General features: G+C 40.0%; 1 protein-coding gene and 1 long non-coding RNA gene across 2 annotated transcripts in view; both read right to left on the reverse strand.

Moving 5' to 3' along the window:
- The window catches only part of LOC102082314 (protein NLRC3-like), a 441,947-nt gene that overhangs the window by 13,323 nt on the left and 404,162 nt on the right, over nucleotides 1–24,462 (reverse strand). The gene's annotated exons all lie outside the window — the stretch shown is intronic.
- Nucleotides 11,637–17,710, reverse strand: LOC109201170 (uncharacterized). The gene is made up of 3 exons (XR_002061177.2): nucleotides 17,589–17,710; nucleotides 16,724–16,810; nucleotides 11,637–11,687 (listed from the first exon to the last, which is right to left on the reverse strand). It is a non-coding gene; the product is annotated as an uncharacterized LOC109201170 (long non-coding RNA).

Consider the following 24,462-nt stretch of genomic DNA (forward strand, 5'->3'; position numbering starts at 1 on the left):
CCCTTTCTGTGTACTCACTACCTAATTTACAGCCAAAGTATTCACTCACTGTCTCTGTACTGTTTTGCTAGCTTAGCTTAGCTCGTAGCCGACTCGTTAGCACCATGGCTACTTCACCTGTCCCTCCTGCACTTTCCTGCTCATTGTGTCAGATGTTTAGTTACTCCTCGGTCTCCTTTAGCAGTAATGATACTTGTAACAAATGTAGCATATTTGCAGCTCTGGAGGCCAGGATTATTGAATTGGAGACTCGGCTTCACACCTTTCATTCACCCGTAGCTAGCCAGGCCCCTGTAGCTGGTGCAGCCGAAGATAGCATAGGCCCCGCTAGCTGTTCCCCGGCAGACCCCAAGCAGCTGGGGAAAGAGGGCGGCTGGGTGACGGTGAGGAGGAAGCATAGTCCTAAACAGAAGCCCCAGGTACACCACCAACCTGTTCATGTGTCTAACCGTTTTTCCCCACTCGGCGACACACCCGCCGGGGGTCAAACTCTGGTAATTGGTGATTCTGTTCTCAGACGTGAAGCTAGAGACACCGGCAACCATAGTCAATTGTCTTCCAGGGGCCAGAGCAGGCGACATTGAGGGAAATTTAAAACTGCTGGCTAAGGGTAAACGTAAATACAGTAAGATCATAATTCACGTCGGCAGTAATGACACCCGGTTACGCCAATCGGAGGTCACTAAAATCAATATTGAATCGGTGTGTAACTTTGCCAAAACAATGTCGGACTCTGTAGTTTTCTCTGGTCCCCTCCCCAATCAGACCAGGAGTGACATGTTTAGCCGCATGTTCTCCTTAAATTGCTGTCTGTCTGAGTGGTGTCCCAGAAACGATGTGGGCTTCATAGATAATTGGCAAACCTTCTGGAGGAAACCTGGTCTTGTTAAGAGAGACGGCATCCATCCCACTGTGGATGGAGCAGCTCTCATTTCTAGAAATATGACCAATTTATTAAACCCCCTAAAATATGACTATCCAGAGTTGGGACCAGGAAGCAGAGTTGCAGTCTTACACGCCTCTCTGCAGCTTCTCTCCTCCTGCTACCCCCAAAAACCCATCTCCATTGAGACTGTGTCAGCTCCCAAACAGACAAAAAACAAACTAAAAACCAGCAATAAACAATTTAAACAAAAAAAAAAACAATACAGTATCCACATCTGAACCAAAGAATAAAACGGTGAAATGTGGATTATTAAATATTAGGTCTCTCTCCTCCAAGTCTCTGTTAGTACATGACTTAATAATTGATCAACAAATCGATTTACTCTGCCTTACAGAAACCTGGTTGCAGCCGAATGATTATGTTAGTTTAAATGAATCAACACCCCCGAGTCATTCTAACTACCAGAAACCTCGAAGCACAGGCCGAGGGGGCGGTGTGGCAGCAATTTTTCACACCAGCCTATTAATTAATGAAAGACCAAGACAGACTTTTAATTCATTTGAAAGCCTGATGCTTAGCCTCGTCCACCCCAGCTGTAAAACTCAGAAACCAGTCTTACTTGTTATCATCTATCGTCCACCTGGGCCTTACACAGAGTTTCTGTCTGATTTCTCAGACTTTTTATCTGATTTAGTGCTCAGCTCAGATAAAATAATTATTGTGGGTGATTTTAACATCCATGTAGATGCTAAAAATGACAGCCTCAACATCGCATTTAATCTGTTATTAGACTCAATTGGCTTCTCTCAAAATGTAAAAGAACCCACCCACCACTTTAATCACACTCTAGATCTTGTTTTAACATATGACATAGAAACTGAACATTTAACAGTGTTTCCTGAAAACCCTCTGCTGTCTGATCATTTCCTGATAACATTTACATTTACAATAATTGATTACACAGCAGTGGAGAGTAGACTTTATCAAAGTAGATGTCTTTCTGAAAGCGCTGTAACTAAGTTTAAGAATATAATCCACCCACTGCTATCATCTTCAATGGCCTGTAACAACATAGAGCAGAGCAGCTATCTGAACGCTACTCCAACAGAGGTCGATTATCTTGTTAATAATTCTACCTCCTCACTACGTACGACTCTGGATACTGTAGCTCCTGTGAAAACTAAGGTCTCAAATCAGAAGTACCTGACTCCGTGGTATAATTCTCAAACACGTAGCCTAAAGCAGATAACTCGTAAGCTGGAGAGGAAATGGCGTGTCACAAATTTAGAGGATCATCATTTAGCCTGGAGAAATAGTTTGTTGCTTTATAAGAAAGCCCTCCGCAAAGCCAGAACATCTTACTATTCATCACTGATTGAAGAAAATAAGAACAACCCCAGGTTTCTCTTCAGCACTGTAGCCAGGCTAACAAAAAGTCAGAGCACTGGTGAGCCAACAATCCCTTTAACGTTAACTAGTAACTAGAAAGCGAAAATTTCAGAAGAAATTTTATGTGTGCCTATGCCGCTGCTAATCACTGTAGTTTGCCATTCATACGGCTACAGAGAGCAAAACTCAGAAGAGCAGCCATTCTCCACCATGAACTATGATAAAAACAAACACCGCTCATGCTTCACAGATGACAGCTTACAGTTTTGTGTAAAGATGAAGTTACTTCGTACAGCGCCGATTTGCAGACGCTGTGCACACAGGTTCATGAGCAGAAGTCCCATTGTACCACGGCAGACCCGACAATGTTTGCATGAACACGCTTTGAAGCATTAGATTATGGACCACTTTTCACACATGCATTCACTTTTTGTTTTTTGTTATTTTTACACAGTGTTCTGAAATATGAACAATGGTCTACAGCCAATCTTGTGTATTATTATACAAACTTTGGTTGTGAGATTCAGATAACTATTTAATAAAAGCTAAATATTTTATATGAGAGTAAGAAAGAAAAGTATATCTTTGTGTCCACCTTTCTCTGTTAATGCCCTAGCTGCCCCCCCCCCCTGGTAAAAGCTTTGCTAGATCCGCCCTGCACAGTTACCAGCTGTCAGCTACACAAAAAAGGAGCTTGGTCTTTGTCTCTCAGAAACAACTCATAACTTCCCTTCAACTCATTCATGTCACCTAAAGTGTAAATCTGTTTCTCCATCACCAGTTCAGCTCTGATGATTCAGTAAGGACATCTCCTGATTTCATCTTCATGCTCCAGCAAACATCAGCTGATACTAGAAATTAAAATCAAAAGAATTCTAACAACAGCTGATCAAGCTTAAACGTGCTGCTGTTGTTTAGTGCGATAAATAAGAGCGAACAGCCGATCATTGATCAGTTTCATGATTGACGTTTCAACACGCGAGAGAATGACAGGGGAGGCTTCGTAACGACAGAATAAATCATAATGTTTTCTCTGAATGTGGGACGATTCCGTTTGTACGGCACGGCAACTCTATGAACTAACCCTAATGAATAAAATAAAGTCCAACGTCAGTAACTTAGTGCGCACACAGCTGTATATAAACTCCCGTGGCAGTACGATTGTAAAAGGTCAACGAAAATAAATTACACCTAAACTCGGTTTATATCTGACCCAAATAGAGTGCAGTTCATAACTTCTTACCTGAAATTCAGTTCACCTCACGCTCCTGCCTTCGGTTTCCAGCATCATCGGCCCATATAAACGAAAAATAAGTCCAGCTAAAACACATACTGTCGGCGAGCGACCGGGTGCTGACACGAGTTTCACCCGCCTCAATATAAGCCAAGCCTGGGTGCTTTTTCACGAAGGGTCGCTAGCGGTGCTAGCTAACTATGCTAGCGGCGCTAGCTAGCTAGCCGGCTATCAGCAACACATAAGAGAACTGCTGCTAAATAAACTACACCTAAACTCGGTTTATATCTGACCCAAATAGAGTGCAGGTCATAACTTCTTACCTGAAATTCAGTTCACCTCACGCTCCTGCCTTCGCTTTCCCTGAGCCACGATTGACCTCCGCATTAGCAAACACCGGTCGATCGGCGGTCGCGGCATGTCCTTTCTGTCATACACCGGTGGATAGCTGCCCACTGTTGTAGCTCCGCATTATAGCACCACCAAACAACTCAGTTATTTTTTCCACATCCAGCTGTAACTCCGATTCTGTGCGAGCATTTGCGAGAGACCGGGGAGGTGAAAGGAGAGAGAGAGTCCCCTCGCTGTCCATTTGCAGCCAAGTGCGGCAGCTAGCTAGGTAGCCGGCTAGCTGTCAGGCAGGACCGAGGTCGTCAGAGCACTGTCGCTAATAATGGGATGTCTTGATAAAACAAGCAGATATTTGAAGTTTACACACCTACATTCTCGCCTTAAAATATCTTAAAAGTTTATTTTGTGACCTAGAAACACTAATAAAAGACATATAAAACGAAGTGGTGGCCGCCATTGTTTACTCTGCAGAGGTGTGCTATGAATTGTGGGATATGGAGTTTTCCACCAAGCATAGAAGCCATTGTGTTTACCGTAACTATTCAATGGTTCGCGCAACCTTAAAGCCTCCAATGGTTCCTGAAAGCAGCGAGGCTGTGCGCGCCATTGATATTGTCATCATTACGGTATCCAAATAAGGGTAGACAGGCTGTACCACTCCCGGCATACCACTAGAGAGAACCAACACACCACAAATGAAGTTTGAAATTTGTTTCAATGGGACCAAAAGATGGCGCCAACACACCACAAATGAAGTCTGTTTATTTGGCGCCAAAAGATGAATTGGCCTAAATTTGCACTAAAATATTAATATTTAAAAAACTATAAAAGTCATGAACACCAAAAGTCATGACATAATAGTCCAGCTCCAGCCGCACAAAATGATCTAACATATGTAACCCTAATGTCAAAACTGTTCGGCAGAGGAGCGCGGGAAAATTTTCACTAAAATATTAATATTCAAAAAACTATAAAATTCATAAACACCAAAAGTCATAGCACACCATTCCAGATCCGGCCGCACAAAATGAGGTAACATATATGAAGCTTGTCTCAAAACTGCGGGGCGAGATTCGCTGCAAAATTTCAGGCGGAAACTGGAGAATAATAATAGTAATATGTGTGCCTCTTGGCATAGGCTCACATAATAAATCCGAGGAATAGTAATATGTGTGCCTCTTGGCATAGGCACACATAATGACTTCATGAACTTCTTCACAAATAAAATTTTTATCATTAGAGAAAAAATTACCAATAATCATCTCACAGATGTAATATTATCTACAGCTACTTTTAGCACCATTGATGTTAAGTTAGACTCTTTTTCTCCAATTGATCTTTCTGAGTTAACTTCAATAATTTCTTCCTCCAAACCATCAACGTGTCTTTTAGACCCCATTCCTACAAAACTGCTCAAAGAAATCCTGCCATTAATTAATGCTTCGATCTTAAATATGATCAACCTATCTCTAATAATCGGCTATGTACCACAGTGTAGTTACACCTTTACTTAAAAAGCATCTCTAGACCCAGCTGTCTTAGCTAATTATAGGCCAATCTCCAACCTTCCTTTCATATCAAAAATCCTTGAAAGAGTAGTTGTCAAACAGCTAACAGATCATCTGCAGAGGAATGGCTTATTTGAAGAGTTTCAGTCAGGTTTCAGAGCTCATCACAGCACAGAAACAGCTTTAGTGAAGGTTACAAATGATCTTCTTATGGCCTCTGACAGTGGACTCATCTCTGTGCTTGTCCTGCTAGACCTCAGTGCTGCGTTTGATACTGTTGACCATAATATCCTATTAGAGCGATTAGAACATGCTGTAGGTATTAAAGGTTCTGCACTGCAGTGGTTTGTATCATATCTATCTAATAGACTCCAATTTGTTCATGTAAATGGAGAGTCCTCTTCACACACTAAGGTCAATTATGGAGTTCCACAGGGTTCAGTGCTAGGACCAATTCTATTTACATTATACATGCTTCCCCTAGGCAGCATCATTAGAAGACATAGCATAAATTTTCACTGCTATGCAGATGACACGCAGCTCTATCTATCCATGAAGCCAGGTAACACACACCAATTCGTTAAACTGCAGGAATGTCTTAAAGACATAAAGACCTGGATGGCCGCTAACTTTCTGCTTCTTAATTCAGATAAAACTGAGGTTATTGTACTCGGCCCTGAAAATCATAGAAACATGGTATCTAACCAGATTCTTACTCTGGATGGCATTACCTTGGCCTCCAGTAATGCTGTGAGGAACCTTGGAGTCATTTTTGACCAGGATATTTTCTTCAATGCACATATTAAACAAATATGTAAGACTGCTTTCTTCCATTTGCGCAACATCTCTAAAATTAGAAATATCCTGTCTCAGAGTGATGCTTAAAAACTAGTTCATGCATTTATTACTTCCAGGCTGGACTACTGTAATTCATTATTATCAGGATGTCCTAAAAACTCGCTGAAAAGCCTTCAGCTGATCCAAAATGCTGCAGCAAGAGTACTGACAGGGACTAGAAAGAGAGAGCATATTTCTCCTGTTTTGGCTTCCCTTCATTGGCTTCCTGTTAAATCCAGAATTGAATTCAAAATCCTGCTCCTCACATACAAGGTCTTAAATAATCAGTCCCCATCTTATCTTAATGACCTGGTAGTACCATATCACCCTATTAGAGCACTTCGCTCTCGCTCTGCAGGCCTACTTGTTGTTCCTAGAGTATTTAAAAGTAGGATGGGAGGCAGAGCCTTCAGTTTTCAGGCCCCTCTTCTGTGGAACCAGCTTCCAGTTTGGATTCGGGAGACAGACACTATCTCTACTTTCAAGATTAGGCTTAAAACTTTCCTTTTTGCTAAAGCATATAGTTAGGGCTGGACCAGGTGACCCTGAATCCTCCCTTAGTCATGCTGCAATAGACGTAGGCTGCCGGGGATTCCCATGATGCATTGAGTTTTTCCTTTCCAGTCACCTTTCTCACTCACTATGTGTTAATAGACCTCTCTGCATGCATCGAATCATATCTGTTATTAATCTCTGTCTCTCTTCCACAGCATGTCTTTATCCTGTTTTCCTTCTTTCACCCCAACCGGTCGCAGCAGATGGCCCCGCCCCTCCCTGAGCCTGTTTCTGCTGGAGGTTTCTTCCTGTTAAAAGGGAGTTTTTCCTTCCCACTGTCGCCAAAGTGCTTGCTCATATGGGGTCATATGATTGTTGGATTTTTCTCTGTATCTATTATTGTGCGATCTACTGTACAATATAAAGCGCCTTAATGCGACTTTTGTTGTGATTTGGCACTATATAAATAAAATTGAATTGAATTGAGACATCAGTAAAATGTCCCATTTATCCAGCAGCTTAAATCTTTAGAAAAATCCTCTTACTGCTCTTCAGACGGTCAGCCAGCTCCTCCTGCTTCATTCTCCTCAGGAAGTTCAGTGTGATCTTTATAAATGCCTCTCTGCTGCTGCTCCTCTGACTGTCTAAGCATTCTGGGTAATCTGGACTCAAAACCTTCTGGATCTTCTTCAGCTCGTTCTTCACAAAAGTGATGATGTTGTCCTCCAGCAGCTGGAACAAAATACATGATGAATGACCCAAGCAGACTGAAATCATGGATCCAAACATCAGATCCACGTTGGACACACTGATAATCCACTGGTCTACAAAGAGCAGCATGGAGATGACTGTGAACAGAATAGATGTGAAAGTAGTTGTTGTACATGTACAGACCATAAATATGGAGTCCAGGTGTGTTTGATGCTGCTGGGCAGAGCTCTCCTGGTCCATACTGTGGAGGAACTATGAAGAATTAGTTCAAGCACAGAGTAAAAATTTAAAAAGTGACCTTTTAAGATAGTGATTAAGATGATTCCCTATAGTTGTAAAAATTTACTAGTCCGTCTGAATCCACTGAGACTCAACAGCTTAGTGAATTGTATTGAGTTCAAGTACGAAGAGTGTTTTGTTGCGTATCACTGTTTCAATAACATGTGAATAAGTAGAAGTTGGTAGAAAACCAGAAAAAAAATATTTACCATTCAGTAACTGGCCAGTCTCTCTTCCAGCACCTTAACATCAGCCTTCCAAACCAGGCTGATTAGTATGTTACAGCTGACAAGTAACTGGGGAGCCAGTCCATGAAATATCTGTGAGTACCTCTCATCTGACAACCTCTGATTATTTTCATTTGTACAATAACTTATGAAATCAATTTTATACTAACTTTAAGTGTCACAATCTAAAGCATTTAAAAAAACAACACTTTTTCAATAACCAACATTAACATTAGTATTGTGGGATATCTAATACTTTCAGTAAACTGCAACAATTTAATGTCTTACAACATAGAGGAATGGGAATTAATATTGGTACACTGGATGTTTGATCTGTTTTCTCCTAATTCACTGAAGAAAAATTCAAAATACATATCCTGAGTAAACTTCAAAGCAGATGTCACAAACTCCTGGCTCATGGAGAGTTGACAGAAGAGCTAAGTTTGTGTTCCATATATGGCCAAACCAAAGCAAAAGATCCAGATCCAGCAATGGCTCTGCACTGCATTAAACACCAACAAGCACTGTGCAGAAAATGCTTGAAGTCATGTCTGTAATCCTGAAATGTGTAAATTACATCAGGTCCAGAGGTTTACACCCTCTTGTATGGTACTTTACTGATGTGCATTAGCACAGGAAGGGGTGTGTTGAGGAGATTTTTTGAGTTAAAAGCTAAATTCAAGATATTCATTGAAGTTTTAAACCGGATGTTCTTGAATTGGATGATTCAAAATGGATAATGGCATTTCTTGTGAACATTACACACGAGCTAAACATTCTGAACTTAAAGCTGCCAGGATTTGGACAGCTCATCATAGTGGGCTATGAGAGTGTGAAAGCCTTCTCCACAAAACTGAAACTATGCAAAACTCATCTGTCTGCTATTGAAATCCTGCAATGAGAGTTTGAAACATGATTTGCTGACTTGAAGGCATGCGGTGACACTTCCCAGCTGCTTGCAGATCCCTTCTCAGCTGATGTGGATTGTCCCCACTGAAATCACTGAATTGCAGTGCAACAGGGAACTAAAAATCAGTTCAGGGAAGCACAGGGAAAAGCAGACAAGATTGCTTGTTTCTAAGACATCTGCCTCTGTAATTCCCAAAGCTGTTAAGAGTTTTCAGGTGTTTAATGTAACTTTTTGGAAGCAAATATCTGTGTCCCAAAATGTTGATTCGGTCATCTGGACGCAGTGTTTTCAGTGGGAGAAACGTTTCGTCACTCATCCAAGTGACTTCTTCAGTCTCAGCTGACTGCAGGTTTCCCCAATCTTATAAACAGTACATTTGCATAATGACTGAAACCAGCCCACTGAATGAACAATGGGCTGTGAGGTCAGTTCCTTGACTCCGTGTTCAAACCAGCGTTCCTCCCTGTCCAGGATGTGTACATCTTTATCATTGATAGAGTGTCCACTGGCCTGTAGGTGTAAATAGACGGTGGAGTCCTGAGGTTGAAACTTAGAGATGTTATAGGTGACCGAGTTGATCATACACACAATTGGTCTTAAAGGTACACCCTGTTTATGCATCTTTGGTAAACCATACAGACTTGGTGTAGATTCCTCTTGGTATAGCCTGTGGTATGAGGTCCGGTCAATAGTATTGTCTTGTTCTAACTGCTTCAGACAATCTATCACCCTTTTCTTGTAGCCACTTTCTGGGTCTCATTTCAGAATTTTGTCACTTAGCATTGACAAATTCAAAATTTGTCACTTAGCAGTGACAAAATTTTGTCACTAAGTAGTGACAAAATTTTCTCATGATACTGTTTATGGTTTAGCAAAACCGTGTCCCTACCCTTGTCTGCTGGAAGGATGATAATGTTGTCATCACTGAGTAATGCAAATGCCTTCCTCTCCTCAATTGTGATGTTAGATTCAGGGGGCTTTGCATTGCTGAGACAGGCTGAAACTTTAGTCCGTAGTTGCTCTGCTTCCACGCCTGCAATGTTGTTGTTTCAAATTGCTGTTTCTGTGGCTGTGATCAGTTCCACTAGCGGGATTTGTCTCGGCATCAAAGCAGAATTTAACCCTTTAGCAGGGATGTTTTTCTCTGCTTGGGTGAGTCGTCTGTCAGACAAATTACTCACACTTGTCCAAATCCTCGGTGTGGCATCCCTCTCTCTTCGGGCCACTGAGGACACTCTTGTATTTTGCTGTGGTTTCCAATGCAGAACAAGTAAGTCAAACTTCATATCTGTGTTAGAAACTGTTCTAAAAATTCAGATTTTCAGATTTTCCATTAGTCAGAGCCAAGGTTAACAACAACCGCCCTCGATGCCATTGCCAACAAGTTGTCAGTCAAAACTGTGATACTGCTGGATGAAGACAAAGGAATAGCAGACAGGGGAGGCACGTTAGGAGGAAGCGAGAGAGAATGAAAGGCTGGACAGTGGACATGAAAGTGAGGACTTCAAATGTATTAACTACCCATATGGAAAAGAAATAGTAAAAACGTATATGATTTACTCATGAAAGTGGCCACTTTCTCATTACTTTCATATATTGTTTTAGTAAGTATCCAAAACATACAAGTTTCATTATATAATTTTTCAAGGGATCTTATATCTGTTTTCACTCTTGTATGCTTTTCATACAAGTTTCACACAAGACAGATACCAACTTTTTAAGATTTATATATATCTTTTCCATATGGGTATGACCGGTAAAAAATATATAGCTGGCTTAAATGATGGAGAGAATGAAGGGGAAAAAGCAAGGCCACGAGGAAATCTTGAGGGAGGAATTTGAAGTTAAAAATCCAAGGGGTGATAATGTCAGTGCATATGCCCCACAAGTAGATATGATTTAGAAAAGACAAAGACAAATTCTGGAGTAAGCTCAATGAAATGGAAAAGAGTATGTCCAGGGTAAATAAGAGTTGTGATTGGAACAGATTTAATGGTAGATGAAGATGAAACTGCCTTTTCAACATTTTAACAGATTGGAGTTACATTTTTATTTGGTGGATTTTCAGAGTGGACTAAAATGGAGAGTGCCTTGTTGGAGTGGTTTTTGCTTTGTAATGTCTGCAAATGATGAAGAATCACTTCAGATAAAATCTGGATCACTGTTTTGCTTGAAGACAAATTTAAATGTTTATGTTGACTATTGATTGACTGGAACAGCTCACGTTTGGTTTCCTCAGAAAACAAACCACCATGTGTTTTTATTTCCTGAAAGAAAACCATTACCATTGAAGTCATACACAGCAGTCTGCTGTTGTTTTCTGTCAAAAACAGATTTAAAACTGTTGCCTGAGTTTAATCAATCATGAGAAATTTTTTTTTTTTTTTTAAGATTAAAAGAAAAAAAATACTAAAATGATGCTTGGGTTGTTTTATAAGTAAAAATAATTTCTGTGCAGGAAACGTAGTTTTTTCTTTCACTTAACTGGAGAATGAGTTGAAATGTGATCGAGAGAATTACATGTTTACACTGCAGTTTATATCCAACAACATCAAGCAGTTAATTTGCTGAGAGTTCCTAATACTTCACTTCTCTGCAGCAGAGAGTTGGTGTGTTTTAAATTGTTTGGATTCAGGTCCAGGTTGGTTCCTGTGAATAATGATGGAGCAGTGATGTGAGTGCTGAGCTGTGACATGGAGAAGAGTCATGGACAGTTAGAGATGGTCATCTCACCTCTGAGCTTTGGTCTGGCTCTCATGTTCCCCACACAGAGTGCTTTTAGAGGGAGGGACTCCCTCCTCTCTGTCCTCACACTGATCCATGCTGCTCAATTCAGCTCACACACACTTTCTACCTTCACCTGCAGAGGAAACACAAATCATTCATGTGCACATCAACTGAAATCCTCCTTTCCATCATGTGTGCTGTCCAAATATCAGCTGCTTCTTTCCTGCTTCATCTCAGTGTCAGCTGAATGCAGTCAGACAGCAGCGTGAGGCAGAGGAAGCTGCCATCAGCTGCTCTACTTCTACTATCAGTCCACTAGATGGAGCCATGAAGTTGTAGGTCAGCACACACACAAACACACAGACACATATAATACATTTACTGACAGACACTAATTCACTGTGACTGGAAGTTTCTGTTAATTAACATTAAGTCAATTCAACATGTCCGAACAATATTTTCAAACATTTTGGCTGATCCAGGATTCAAAGAGGATCCACCATCTGAACATGTAGGAGAACTGAATGTGACTAAAGTAGAGAAACCTTTCTTTTTTAATCTCTGCACAGATGCAGCATCAAGTGCTTTTAATGACCATGCTGCTATTAAATAGAGATACAGTTTTAACAGGATGTTTTATTAAAATTCATTTTAAGAACCTCACAGTCATCTCTAACTATGGACTGAATGTTGGCTCATTACTATTACCAACTTGGTACATTTTTAATTTAAAGCACATTTTGGAAGATTCAGTTTCATAGAAGCTTTTTCCTGTATTGTGCGTGCTGTACAAAGTAACAGGTCAGACCACCCTCATTGAAACCCACAAAGACAAGAAGGAACCCATTTCTACATACTTGCCTGTGTCAACACAAGAGGTGCTTTCATCAAAATGGTGCACTTCCTGTGGTTACCGCCACGTTTCTATTAGCGGTTGTTTAGTTAGTGGTTTAGCATTTGTCCCATATGTGAGTTCGGAGAAGTGGAAATGACAGGAAGTGTGGTTGCTAAGCTGCTGCTATGTGCACTTAATGTAACAGACTAGAATAAAATGGATTATTAAACAGAGAAACCTCAGACTGTTCTTCTTGCTCAGTTCATCTTTCTGTTATTTAATAGCTAATAGATTTATGCAGCTAAACAAGTCACTCCTGATCCAACTGAGGAGATGGCCAGAAAAAAACCTACAGTCTGACATTCTTTTGGCAAAGTTACACACCAATTCAATATTAATTTAAGCAAACTCCAATTGACTTAACAATTACTGCCGATGTGAATTTTAACTTTACCAAATACATAATATTTGATCTTCCCAGTTCTAATCTTTAAGATATTTACAATATTTGACTTCACAAATATTTTCAAGCTTTTGTCTCCATGCTCTGACCCCTACCAATCCAAGCAGATGGTTGCCCCTCCCTGAGCCTGGTTCTGAGGGAGGTTTCTTCCTGTCAAAAGGGAGTTTTCCCTTCTCAATTTTGTCAGAGTGCTTGCTCATAGGTGGTCATATGATTGTTGGGGCTTTAACTGTTGTATTATTGTAGGGTCTACCTTACAATCAGTGATGGGAATAGCGGCGTTACAAGTAACGGCGTTACTTTTTTCAGTAACGAGTAATCTAACTAATTACTATTCCTATCGTTACAACGCCGTTACAGTTACTAACAAGGAAACGCGGTCCGTTACTATTTTTCAACAAACAGACGGTTGAAACTGTGTTCAGTTTACCGCATCTTATATCAGCTGCAGGAAGTAGCTGTAAGTAATCTGGACGCTACAGCTTTAAGCAGCTGCGCGCTCCCGCGGACGGTAATCACGATCACTGTCTAGCACAACACCTGGAGCTCAGGGGGCAAAACAATCAAGTGCTGCTGTTTGACTGAGGAAGAATAAAGTAGTCGTGGTAAGCCAATCACGTGACCACTTAAAGACAAAGCAACAAGGTGCCAGTTTTTAAATTGTGTTGATAGGCCACGTAAAACCAGAGTCATGATAAACAATATATACGTTTTAGGAGTATCGGCGAGGGAGAGAGAGAGAGAGCAGAAAAAAAGAGAGAGTGCGAGTTTTGAGATGTGAGATTTGTGACGTTTAGCGTGTTTGGAGTGTGTAGTTAATGTGTTGTCTTGTGTAGTTAGTGTGTAGTGTTGTGGATAGTTTTGTGTTGTGTGTCAGAACAATGAGGCAACTGCTGTCTCCAGGTAGAAACAGCAGTGATACACCTGCTGCTGTCAGACCTGCAGGTATCAGGCTGTGATGTTCTCCTTTGTAGTGGACAGAAATATTTTTTTGGAGTGGCACAAATAATTTGTGTGGCATCTTATTGAAGAACAGCTGATTGTTCTGTAAATAGTTTGAAATGGTTATTTAAAAAATCAAGGGAAATGGATGCAAATAAATTTGTTGTTTGCAAAACTTGTGCGTAGGATTTTAAAAGTGACAATTAATATTTGCATTTGAAGTTATGAAATATGATTCATTAAACATGTCTGTGGTTGTTACAGTAAAAATATAACTTTTTCTACTCTGATTTTATGGTTTTTGTCTGATTTTAGATCAATTCTGGTTATACAGTATGACAAAATGAGAACATAACTATAAATTCAGGCACGCGAGGTTGTGCTAAAAAGAATGATACCAAACAAGACAAAGCAAATAGTTTTTAAAGGTAAAATGTGGAGAGAAAATCAAGAGTAGTAAAAAAAATGGCCAATTATACCCTGGACCCCAGGGGGTTAAACGTTTTTTGTTTTTTTTTAAGTAACACAATAGTTACTTTTCCAAGTAATTAATTACTTTTAGAATATTGTAACTCAGTTACTAACTCAGTTACTTTTTTGAAGAAGTAACTAGTAACTATAATTGAATTACTTTTTCAAAGTAACTTGCCCAACACTGGTTACAATATAAAGCAACTTGAGGTGACTGTTGTTGTGATTTGGTGCTGTATAACTAAACTTCAGTTAGACTGAATTGAACTGTCATGTGAAACCTGTTAACTCTGACTGAGAGTTAGTTGCACACCTCTCAGGTGACACAAATTTGAGTTCCTGCTGAAACAACACACAGTTATTTATGTTTAACCAAAAAAGTGGACGTTTTTAAAATCACAGTTTTGATAATTACTTTAACTGCATGATAACTATCATGAAGACAAACTGTTACATTTTGCCTGTTACATAAAACTCACACCAATGCTCCGAGCTCTTTAGCAAACAACCCCATCTTTGGAAAGCGAAGCAGCCCCAATAGGACTCAGGATCAGCGGTGAGAAGTCGAAGATCATGTGAGTTGGTTACACTGCACCATCAAACACAGTGGTCACTGTGAATCAGCAGCAGCTAGAAGAGGTGGACAGGTTCACGTACCTGGGTTGCACTCTCAGCAGTGACGGGGACGCGGAGCATGACGTCAAGTGCCGAATTGGGAAAGCATGGGCAGCCTTTCAAAGACTACGACCTATATGGATGACCACTGCACTGCTGTTACCAACCAAGTTGCAGCTTCTGAAGACCATTGTTATACCGATGGCACTGTACGCAGCGGAGACTTGGAAATCGACTGTTAAGATCAACCGCAATCTTGACGTCTTCCAACAGCGTTGCCTTTGACGGCTGCTCAAGATCACATATCGGGATCACGTTACCAAGGAGGAAGTATATCGCTGTGCGGGAATAGAGCCGCTCCACGTCCAAGTCACCAAGCCTCGGTTCAGATTCGCCGGTCACATCCTTCGGCTACCGAACCCGAGACCTGGCCGTGTCGCAGTTCAGTGGAATCCAAGGAATGGAAAGAGACGGCGAAGAAGACTCTAAATAACATGGAGGAGTACGTTTATTGAGGACTTACGCTCAGTCGAACTGTCATGGGATGAAGCAGCAACTGCCGCGATGGACCGAGTTCGATGGCGTTCTCTTGTCGCCCGATGCACTGATCGGCGCGGGAGGATGTAAGTCTAAGTCTAAGTAAGTGTTACATAAAAGAGTGCATAAAAAATATCGTTGGGCATCACTCACATTCATCACAATTTATTTTATTCAACCACCAGTCCAGTGACTCAGTTTGTGTGTATGTGTGTGTATGTGTGTGTATGTGTGTGTGTTAAAGATGGAAAGAGAGAGTAACCATTCCACTGTAAAATAAAGGGAAAAGAGAAGCGAACAGAACAGATCCAGGGAGATGTTAAACACATGTAATGTTTGACAGTGATGACAGGCAGAGTTGGAAGCAGTCACTGTGGTAAAGTGAGTCTAACATTTGATTATGTGCTCAGTTAACACAGATGTGTTTAAAGCTGCCACATTACAAGCCTTCAAAATGTACACACACTATCTTGTGCTACTTAAGAAGAATTCACCTCTGTTTATAGAATCACCTCCAAACAGCCAAGCTATCAACTCCAAATGCCAGAGCAGGTCATGATATCTGGTAAGTACCACAGCAAGGTAAGGTTTGAGTCTGTGCTGCAAATTGTCACCCGAAAGATCTGGCACATTTATCTGCATAACGCCCTACACGCTGAGCCGCAAAAACCACCATGCACTGAAAGCTAAAAATGACCTTCATTGTTATTTCTTTACAAATTATCGCTGAATACAGTTCTAGAATCTACATTTTTTCAGGGCTTTTTGTGGTTCAAATATTTTTAAGCATATTCCAAAATGCATTTTGAGTAGGTAGCAGGCAAATGTTTTCAGCCCTTTATAACTCTGCAAACCTCAGTACATTTTACAGTGTTACTTTCAAAAGCAACGGTTTTGAAGCTGTTGTTGTGTCTACGGATATTTCAGAATGGATAGCCAGATTTTCGTTGAATGGATCTGTTTTAGCCTGGAACTAACCTGAGGCAAAGGCTCAGTTGCATTTGCCAGAATTTTCCAAAGAAAGTTAAAAGAAAACAAGATAATAGAAAAAGCATACACAGCACAACCTCTTAACCACATAAGGACAGTCCACCAACTCATCAAGAAACTTAAATAGCATTGTTCATGACAGACCCTGAAAATCAGTCTGCCATCTGTCAAATACCATCACCTCTATTTTAAATACTCAAAGTATCATCTACCCCAATTCAAGTGTGCTACTGAAATGCACACAAAGTATTGTGCATGCATGTAAATCTTTATTTTTTGGCTAAACACTTATTGATTTCATCTTTACATTGCTCACCTGGTTCTTCCGGCTCTTGTAGAATCCTTTCTCCGCGTTCCTCGCTCTCTCTTTTAACTGGCAATTACATAAACATGTTGTTTCCAGCTAAAAAAAACATGGTATGATTTCACTTCAACAAATGAAGTAATTGTAACATAAGTTATTCTACAAGGACGCTGGAGAAAATCCATATTCCATGACAGTATAACGCATCACATCATGTTGACTTGTTTCTCTGTCTCTCTCCTCCTCTTTTAAACTTTGTGCTTTACCCATAATAAAAATGTAAGACTTTTATGGATGAAAAATAACATCCACAACTGTTTGGACTCTTTCAAATGCTTCACTGATTTGCGTAATTCATTTACTTCTCCCTTGTCTCCCTGTCCTTTGTGTTATTGAAGCCTCATTTATTCATGACAAACCTGCTGTTTGACTGTTCACTGCCTTTGTGCATGTGCAGTAACATCCTGACATTAAGAAAACTGGAAATGTAAAACTGTTTTCTTTCTAATCTCTGCCATTTCCAGGAGACCATTCGTCACAGCATAACATTTAAAGATGATGAAAATAATAATTCAGTGCGCAGTTCTTACTGAAACTATTACTGTAGATAAACTCACCAATAACTAAACTTCCAGAAACTGACGATAGGTTATTGAACTCCAGGCTTCAACATGGAAAAATTGTAATACCACAACTAATTTGACTTTTTATGTTCTACAGACACATACACTAAAAAGAGGAAGAGCGTTTAGCGCTCGGCCTCGTTGGTCCAGCTGTGAGTCCGTTACCGTGAACAGTGGAGCGGTAATTTTGTGCTGGATATAAGCTGCACACAGCTGATGTTAGCCAGGAAAACATTACAGACTGCTAACATTACCTTCAGATGGAGCTTCACACTGAGACGATTACATGCAACACAAAGTTCATGAAACTTTGAGAAAGAAGGAAGCGCGAAGAGAGGGGTCCACAAACCACGGCCCTGTTACAAACACACTGCGGTCTCTACAGCTACACTTCAGAGAAAAAGACCGACGCTGCATTCAGGTGCACCTCGGAAATCCCCAAATCTCTCCTCGAACAGCTGGAAGGCTGCCCGATGGTTTATTTCTTCTAATTGCCCCGTTTAGTTGAAACACAAACATCTGCAATCACTCTGTTCTTCTTCTTCCAGCAGCGTTTGAACAATAGAACGCTGAGTGTCTTTTCAGAGTATAAATATATTTTTTATGACAGCCCAGTGAGTAACGTGTTAAAGTGAGGAAAAAGCAATTTAATGCGGCAATCAAAAATTTCTGATGAAAAAACAAAAACAAAAACTAGAGACCAAAGCGAGTCACAGCTGCCATTGACCGATTATTGATTATCTGCCTAATCATGTGACTCTCGTAAGGGACAACTGCCATTAGGGCTTAAATCTGGGACTCTCCATCAATTGGTCTTAGAACAGAAGAAGCTTCTTGGATGGGAGGTGAAGCGTCTTCAAGAAACTCAAAGAAGTCCAGATACTTTTTTCTTTCCAAGATCCTTATATTACCATAACCTGGATGACTGAGAACTTTCACAGACACACCAGTCTCGGTCTTTCTCACTTTCTGTCATCTTTATGCCAGTTATAATTCAAAATAGCTTTTTTATATATATAATTTATATATTTATATAGTATTTACTTGTTTACACTTTTGATTCCACTGTTTAAGTGATTGAATAGTCTGTATTGGTCTTCACAATCCTCAGCAATAAAAATAATGGGACAGACTACTAGAAGTAGCAGGTATGCCATCTGTCGAAATTGTGGTGAAAACCAACCATCAAAACTTTGTTTAGTCGTGGTCATTTGACCTGAGTGTTTTGAAACACACCTTGGAGCAGTGCTTTCTGTCTGGCACCACATCTGTAAGGACGGTAAGACCAAATTTAAAAAAGTTTACACTTTAATAATCCCTCATTAGTCACTGACAGCAGATTTAAGACTTTTTTGACAGAAAGTGAATTAATGAGAATTGAATATGTTCTCACAGTATTCTTCAATCACAGACTGCCTGCAAAATCAGTTTCAGTTTCCAGCTGATGTCTCAATTTGTTAATGACAATTAATCTCTACAAAATAAAAGAAACTGGATTGAAGTACCAAAACCAATTTTATTTACTGAAACCAACTAATTATGTTTCACAGCTTAATCCTCCTTTTCTCCTCAAATATTGCTAACACATTTTAGTGGTCACAGGGACAAAACACAATGACCTCTGTTTTCTGTTCATGTAACTTAAGAAAGTTTAAAGCCATGCATGCATTAAAATGATCCAGTCTAGTAAACCCTTCAGAGGACTCACAGATTTACATTTCAGTGATAGTTGAATCTGTGAGTCGTCTGCATAACAATGAAATGAGATTAAGATAAACAGTAACAGTATTTTGTTTCTATCCGCCATTGTACAAATTCATGTCATGTAAACAATAATGTGGCCCACAGTGTGATGGGAAAAAAGGCACTGTTTTGATATTGTGTGACGAACTCCGTATTCCTCGTCCACATGTAAATGCAAAAATTGAGTTTTTGAAAATCTTCAACCTGGCAGGAGTTGGAATCTTAGTTTTCTGTGATTCAAAATGCTGATTACGTGTGAACGAAAGGCCCAAACGCATAAAAAAGTGTTTTTTCAAAAATACCCGTGTAGGTGTGGACGTAAAAGAATTAATATGTCTGTGAAGGTTCTCAGTCATCCAGGTCATCGTAGTCAAAGGAGCTTGCAAAGAAAAGCGTCTGGACTTCTTTAAGGTGCTTGAAAACGTTTCACCTGTCATCTGAGAAGCTTCTGTGCATCTCAGAGAGAGCTTCTGTCTCAGCAGAGTAATAGATTACATCTCTATAGTATCTGATCAGCCAGCTGCTGTTGAAAGTCATTTTTGAGTCTTTTTAGACACAGAGATAAAATATTTTTTGATTAAATGCTGATAAATAAATACTGAGAATTTAGAAGAAAATGTTTTTAGCTGAGAATCTGATTAAAACTTTCAAGTTAATCTTTATGCTTTTTTTTTTTAAACTCAGCAAACATGAAACTAGCTGCTGGTTTGATCATTTGCATTTGTTGATCTAATTTTTATATGATGTATAAATAGTTAAATTGTTACTCAGCGGTTTGCTCTGTGGCCTCACAGTAACATGTTTACTTCAGTAGCTCCAATTTCTCAATCCAGCAAATACATTTCAGGCTAAGGGAATGCATCATGCACCAATGACATCATCACACAGCCAAATAAGGCACCACTAAGGAATGATTAATCTAAACTGATGAAATTATAAAAGCAGAACCGAAACGTCAGATTTTGAGCCACCATGTTATACCATCTGGAAAGCATCTGATTGGACGTAACTTCATTTTTCAGTATAACCTACAGCCAATCCAGTAAAAGCAAAGAGGAAGAACCAGCAGTCTTGAATTGGCCTCCACAAATCCCAGAGAACTGCTACAGAAACATGTTCGTGTCACACACTGAGTGTCAGTGTACTGTATCTGTGTGTGAAAAAAAGGGACTGAGCTTACCCAGTAATCAAGTTTAATTTCAGCTATTTAACCTTCCTTTAACAGGAAAACATGAATAATGATCAGTAAGCTGTTTGTAAACAGGCTTGTTTACGAACAGCTTACTGATCTTGATCAATTTATGCTGCTTAGTTGTGTAAAAACTGAAAAATATAAAAAGCATTGTGATATGTTTACCATTTTGTATTAGTGTGAGAGAAAAATTGAGCTAAAACCACTGAAACCAGTGTGTTTGTAAACAGACAGATAATGAAGACATGCTGGGAAATGTAAGTTACAGATAAAAATGTACTGTGTGTAACTGCCTCAGCACTTATTAATGTTATAAATTCTGTCTGTGTTCTGTTTACAATCGTTTCGAAACATGACAAAAGCTGTGACACGTATACATGAGTAACTAAGGTCTGAGCACTCCTCGCTACTGTAAGTAGTACAGTGTAGTCTGTAAGTCGTGGATGGTACAAATAAAACCTTTTCAAACCTTTTTCTTTCCATTCAGATCATTCAGATCATTCTGATGACAGTCTCAGCCTCTTGTGTCTTCCAGCAGAGGATCAGATAGGAAATGAATGCTGCCCAAAATGTCTGCAGGTAAGAACCAACTGAATGATATCAATGTGTTTTCTTAGCAACAACTTGGATGCACAATCAATCTGTCAGCTGTAGTCTCTTTTTTTATTCAGGCACAACAAAATCAAATGTTACCTGAGCTCTGCAGAGGAGAACAAAATGATTTGTTCCTCTGTCAACGGTCAAGTTTTTTTTTTATCAACATTTTAGCAGAGTGAGGGATTTTCAACACACTAAAGACACTAGTTTTCTTTAGAAAGCATCAATCATTTCCAGCGTCCCCACAGTGAAGCACAGTAGTGGCAGTAGTTCTGATATCATGTTAAATCCATGGATATCAATGAGTCTGAGGGTGGGGGTGGGCTAGACACAATATTTGGGGAGCAGGCAGGAGTGATAGAAAAGGACAGTGAGAGTGGGCAGTAATGGTGAGAAACTGAGCAGGAGTGGGATTTAACAAGAGTACTGTGCAGGGCTCTAGTATGGAGCAGGCCTGGCAGAGGCAGGAAGCAAAGATTTCAAAGACTTTGGAAAGAAAATTGGTGAAAGATGTGTCTAAAGAGCCCGAACAGCTGCAGAGACATGAGTGAATGACTTGAGTCAGGAAAGACGTCCCTGTAATCCAGGACAGAATGGACTGAGAGGTCTTAGACTAAGATCAACTCAACTTGTGCATAAGTTCCACCTTAGAGCCAGACTGATCATTGTGACCCTGGTAGTTTTTGTTTCCAAAGTCAAATGATGTCAGCATCCAAACTAAAAGCGGGATGTTTGGAAAGGATGTGTGATAAATTCCTGCTCTGTTTAACAGCAACTGTTTGAGGGCTGAAAAGCAGATTTTGATTGTGAAGCTAATAACTAATGAAAGATAATCATGTTTCATATTTCCTAAAGATCAGGTCATAATGAGCCAAGCTGTTTTCAGTCAGAAATGATAAATGAAACACTGACAAACACATGAAACATGTTGAGTCTTTTTCTGTTGGCAGGTTCTGGTCTGAAGGTAAAGACAGCGTGTACAGTAACATCAGATCCAGTCTGCGAACCACTGGAGGCATTGGACCATGTTTCCTCTGTAGGACACAGCTGTGAGAGAGCACAGCGACACAGCAGGTGTGAACCCGGACAGGACATCAGCAAATATGTTAGCTTTCTGTTTTTGAATGAAGCTGATCACATTTACTGTTTGTTGGACTGAACAAAATTCATTGCTGTGTGCAAAAAATGTATTTCAGTGTTTGCTATTATCCACACACACAATAGCAGCCCCTCTTGCTCAGTTTTTGCATTTGCGCTTGCTCGCAATGTGTTGCTTGCGTTCTCAACATTTCTGCCCGTGCGCGTTCAACTCTTTCTGTACACCGTTATATTTGTGCCACAAAACCAGCCAATCACAGACTTGGATGCAAAAAAATCTGACTGGCTGCTTTGGTCTCCAATCAGCTTGAAGTGATGAAATGCAATATCCCAGAATCCATTTCGTCCAAAACTCAAACGAGGCAGAAAACATAAGAGCACTTTTGCAAATATGTGATGTCTTGATAAATCAAGCAGATATTTTAAGTTTCCACAGCACCATTCTCGTATGAAAATACCTTAAAAGTTTATTTTGTGACCCAGAAAGAGTAATATTTCAAACTCCGCCACTCTGTGTTCCTCCGCCACTGCCTCGTTTGAGTTTTGGACGAAATGGATTCTGGGATATTGGATTTCGTCATTTCGAGCAACAATGAACTTTGTTCACTCAGATTTCGCTTTTCTTCGCTCAAAATAAGTTTCTCCACAAAATGCAACATTTGCACCTGCATTTTTTTTTATTTATTTATTTATTTTTTTACGTGCGCTCAGAATAGTGGCACAAAAACAATGCCATAAATATGGAGCTTTTATTTTGAAATCTGTGTGTTGGAAGCTGTCAGTGGTCCAACCAAAATACTTTCAACTTTCTTCATGTTTTCATGTAACTTCCATTTCCACATTTGTGTGATTCTACATTTGAATATCCGTTTAGTTTGGTGTGAACTTCTGCTTTGTCTCTGTCTCAGTCTACCATGTTTATTGTGTTATGTCTCCAGCACAAAGCACCAACACTTATTATGAAGTATTACAGTGAAGTATTTGCCTGAGCTGGCAGTACTAGAACTGCAGTATTTGTTGCTGCCCACTGCAGTTAAAAAGAAATGCTCTCACTGTATTTCTTCTTCAGTCTTCTCGTCTATTGCCCTGAATCAAGGTCTTAACGAGTAGCTTCCAGAGTAATCAGAGTAACTTGCTGTGACAGAGGGGCGTGGCTTCCTTTGATCCAGTGGAGACAGGAAGCCACCGGCTCCTCCTCCTCCAGGATCAGGATGCAGTTTGTGACAGGGGCGACTGCCAGGTGCTGCTTACGTCAACTTTATTCCTCGGCTTTCAAATATTTGGGATCATTTTTGGAACAAAAACAGTTCAACAAAACACCGGCACTAGGAAGGAAACACAGGTTTCTAAAGTGGAGAAATGATGAAAACAGTCAAAGTTCTGGGACCAGTTCAACCAGCTCCTAAACCTTCAACCGCTCAACCCCCCCACATCTCGTGCCGTCCCCCACACCATTGTTCTTTGGAGCCGTTTCCTTCGTTGCTGAGTTTCTAAAATGGCATTTTTGATTTTGGTGAAGGGAACGCTCTCGTGACTCATCGAGTAAAACCAACGGCGTAGATTTGGTTTTGGCATTGGTGGGGACGGATGATTCAACCACCAAACCCTGCCCTGTTTCTTTTTTTTTCCCCTTTTGTCTTTGCTTCTTGATTAAAAAAAAGGAGAAATATACTTGTCTACATATCCTATTCTACATGCTTTTAAACCATTTAAAATTACAATTCATAGTTTTATATGTGAATTATATAATGTTAAATTCTTTCAGCCTCAGTACCTGTGTTTTATCCTCAGATTAAAATATTATTATGTGCTTGATGTGCCTCCCCTTTGGCCCTGGCTCCTCCCCTTTGACTGCACTAGGACATATTGCCACCTGATAAAATAACACATTGATTCGTGCCATATAAAAAGTGAGACATGTCAATTCAGATTCTTTGTCAAATATACACTAATGAATCAATTTACATCAGCAGCCTAACAACTGTCATGATAATAAATACTAGTTAATCTATAGCACCAAATCATCAGTCAGTCACCTGTGACCTCGCCTCTTCACCTCTGTCCGAGCTACAACATGGCAGAGCTGCCTCTGTCACCTGATAAATAACAGTGAGACATTCCAAATACATGCAGTCACACATGTGCTTCAAATACAGTCATGAACCAACAAGTCATCATCCAATTTCACCCGTGATCTTGTATCACCATTACTCTCTATCACCTGACAAATAGGACATACATGACAATAAGAATAAAATGGGTAGCAGCTTCAGTGTTTCTGTCACTTTGTGCAGATCTTGACTCATCAGTGATGTTTGTAGTGTGAGTGCATTTTTAAAACAATTTGTGCAAACTGCACTACAAGGTGGAATATTTGCAAAATCATGACTACCTCATGATATTTTGTCTCAAAAATTAACCCTATGAATATGTCAGTACCATTAGGATGTAATACTGTGTCACCAACATTTTAACGTTAGACATATAATTTTAACAGC

Source organism: Oreochromis niloticus, linkage group LG3 (genome assembly GCF_001858045.2).
Source record: "Oreochromis niloticus isolate F11D_XX linkage group LG3, O_niloticus_UMD_NMBU, whole genome shotgun sequence".
NCBI classification, from domain to species: domain Eukaryota; kingdom Metazoa; phylum Chordata; class Actinopteri; order Cichliformes; family Cichlidae; genus Oreochromis; species Oreochromis niloticus.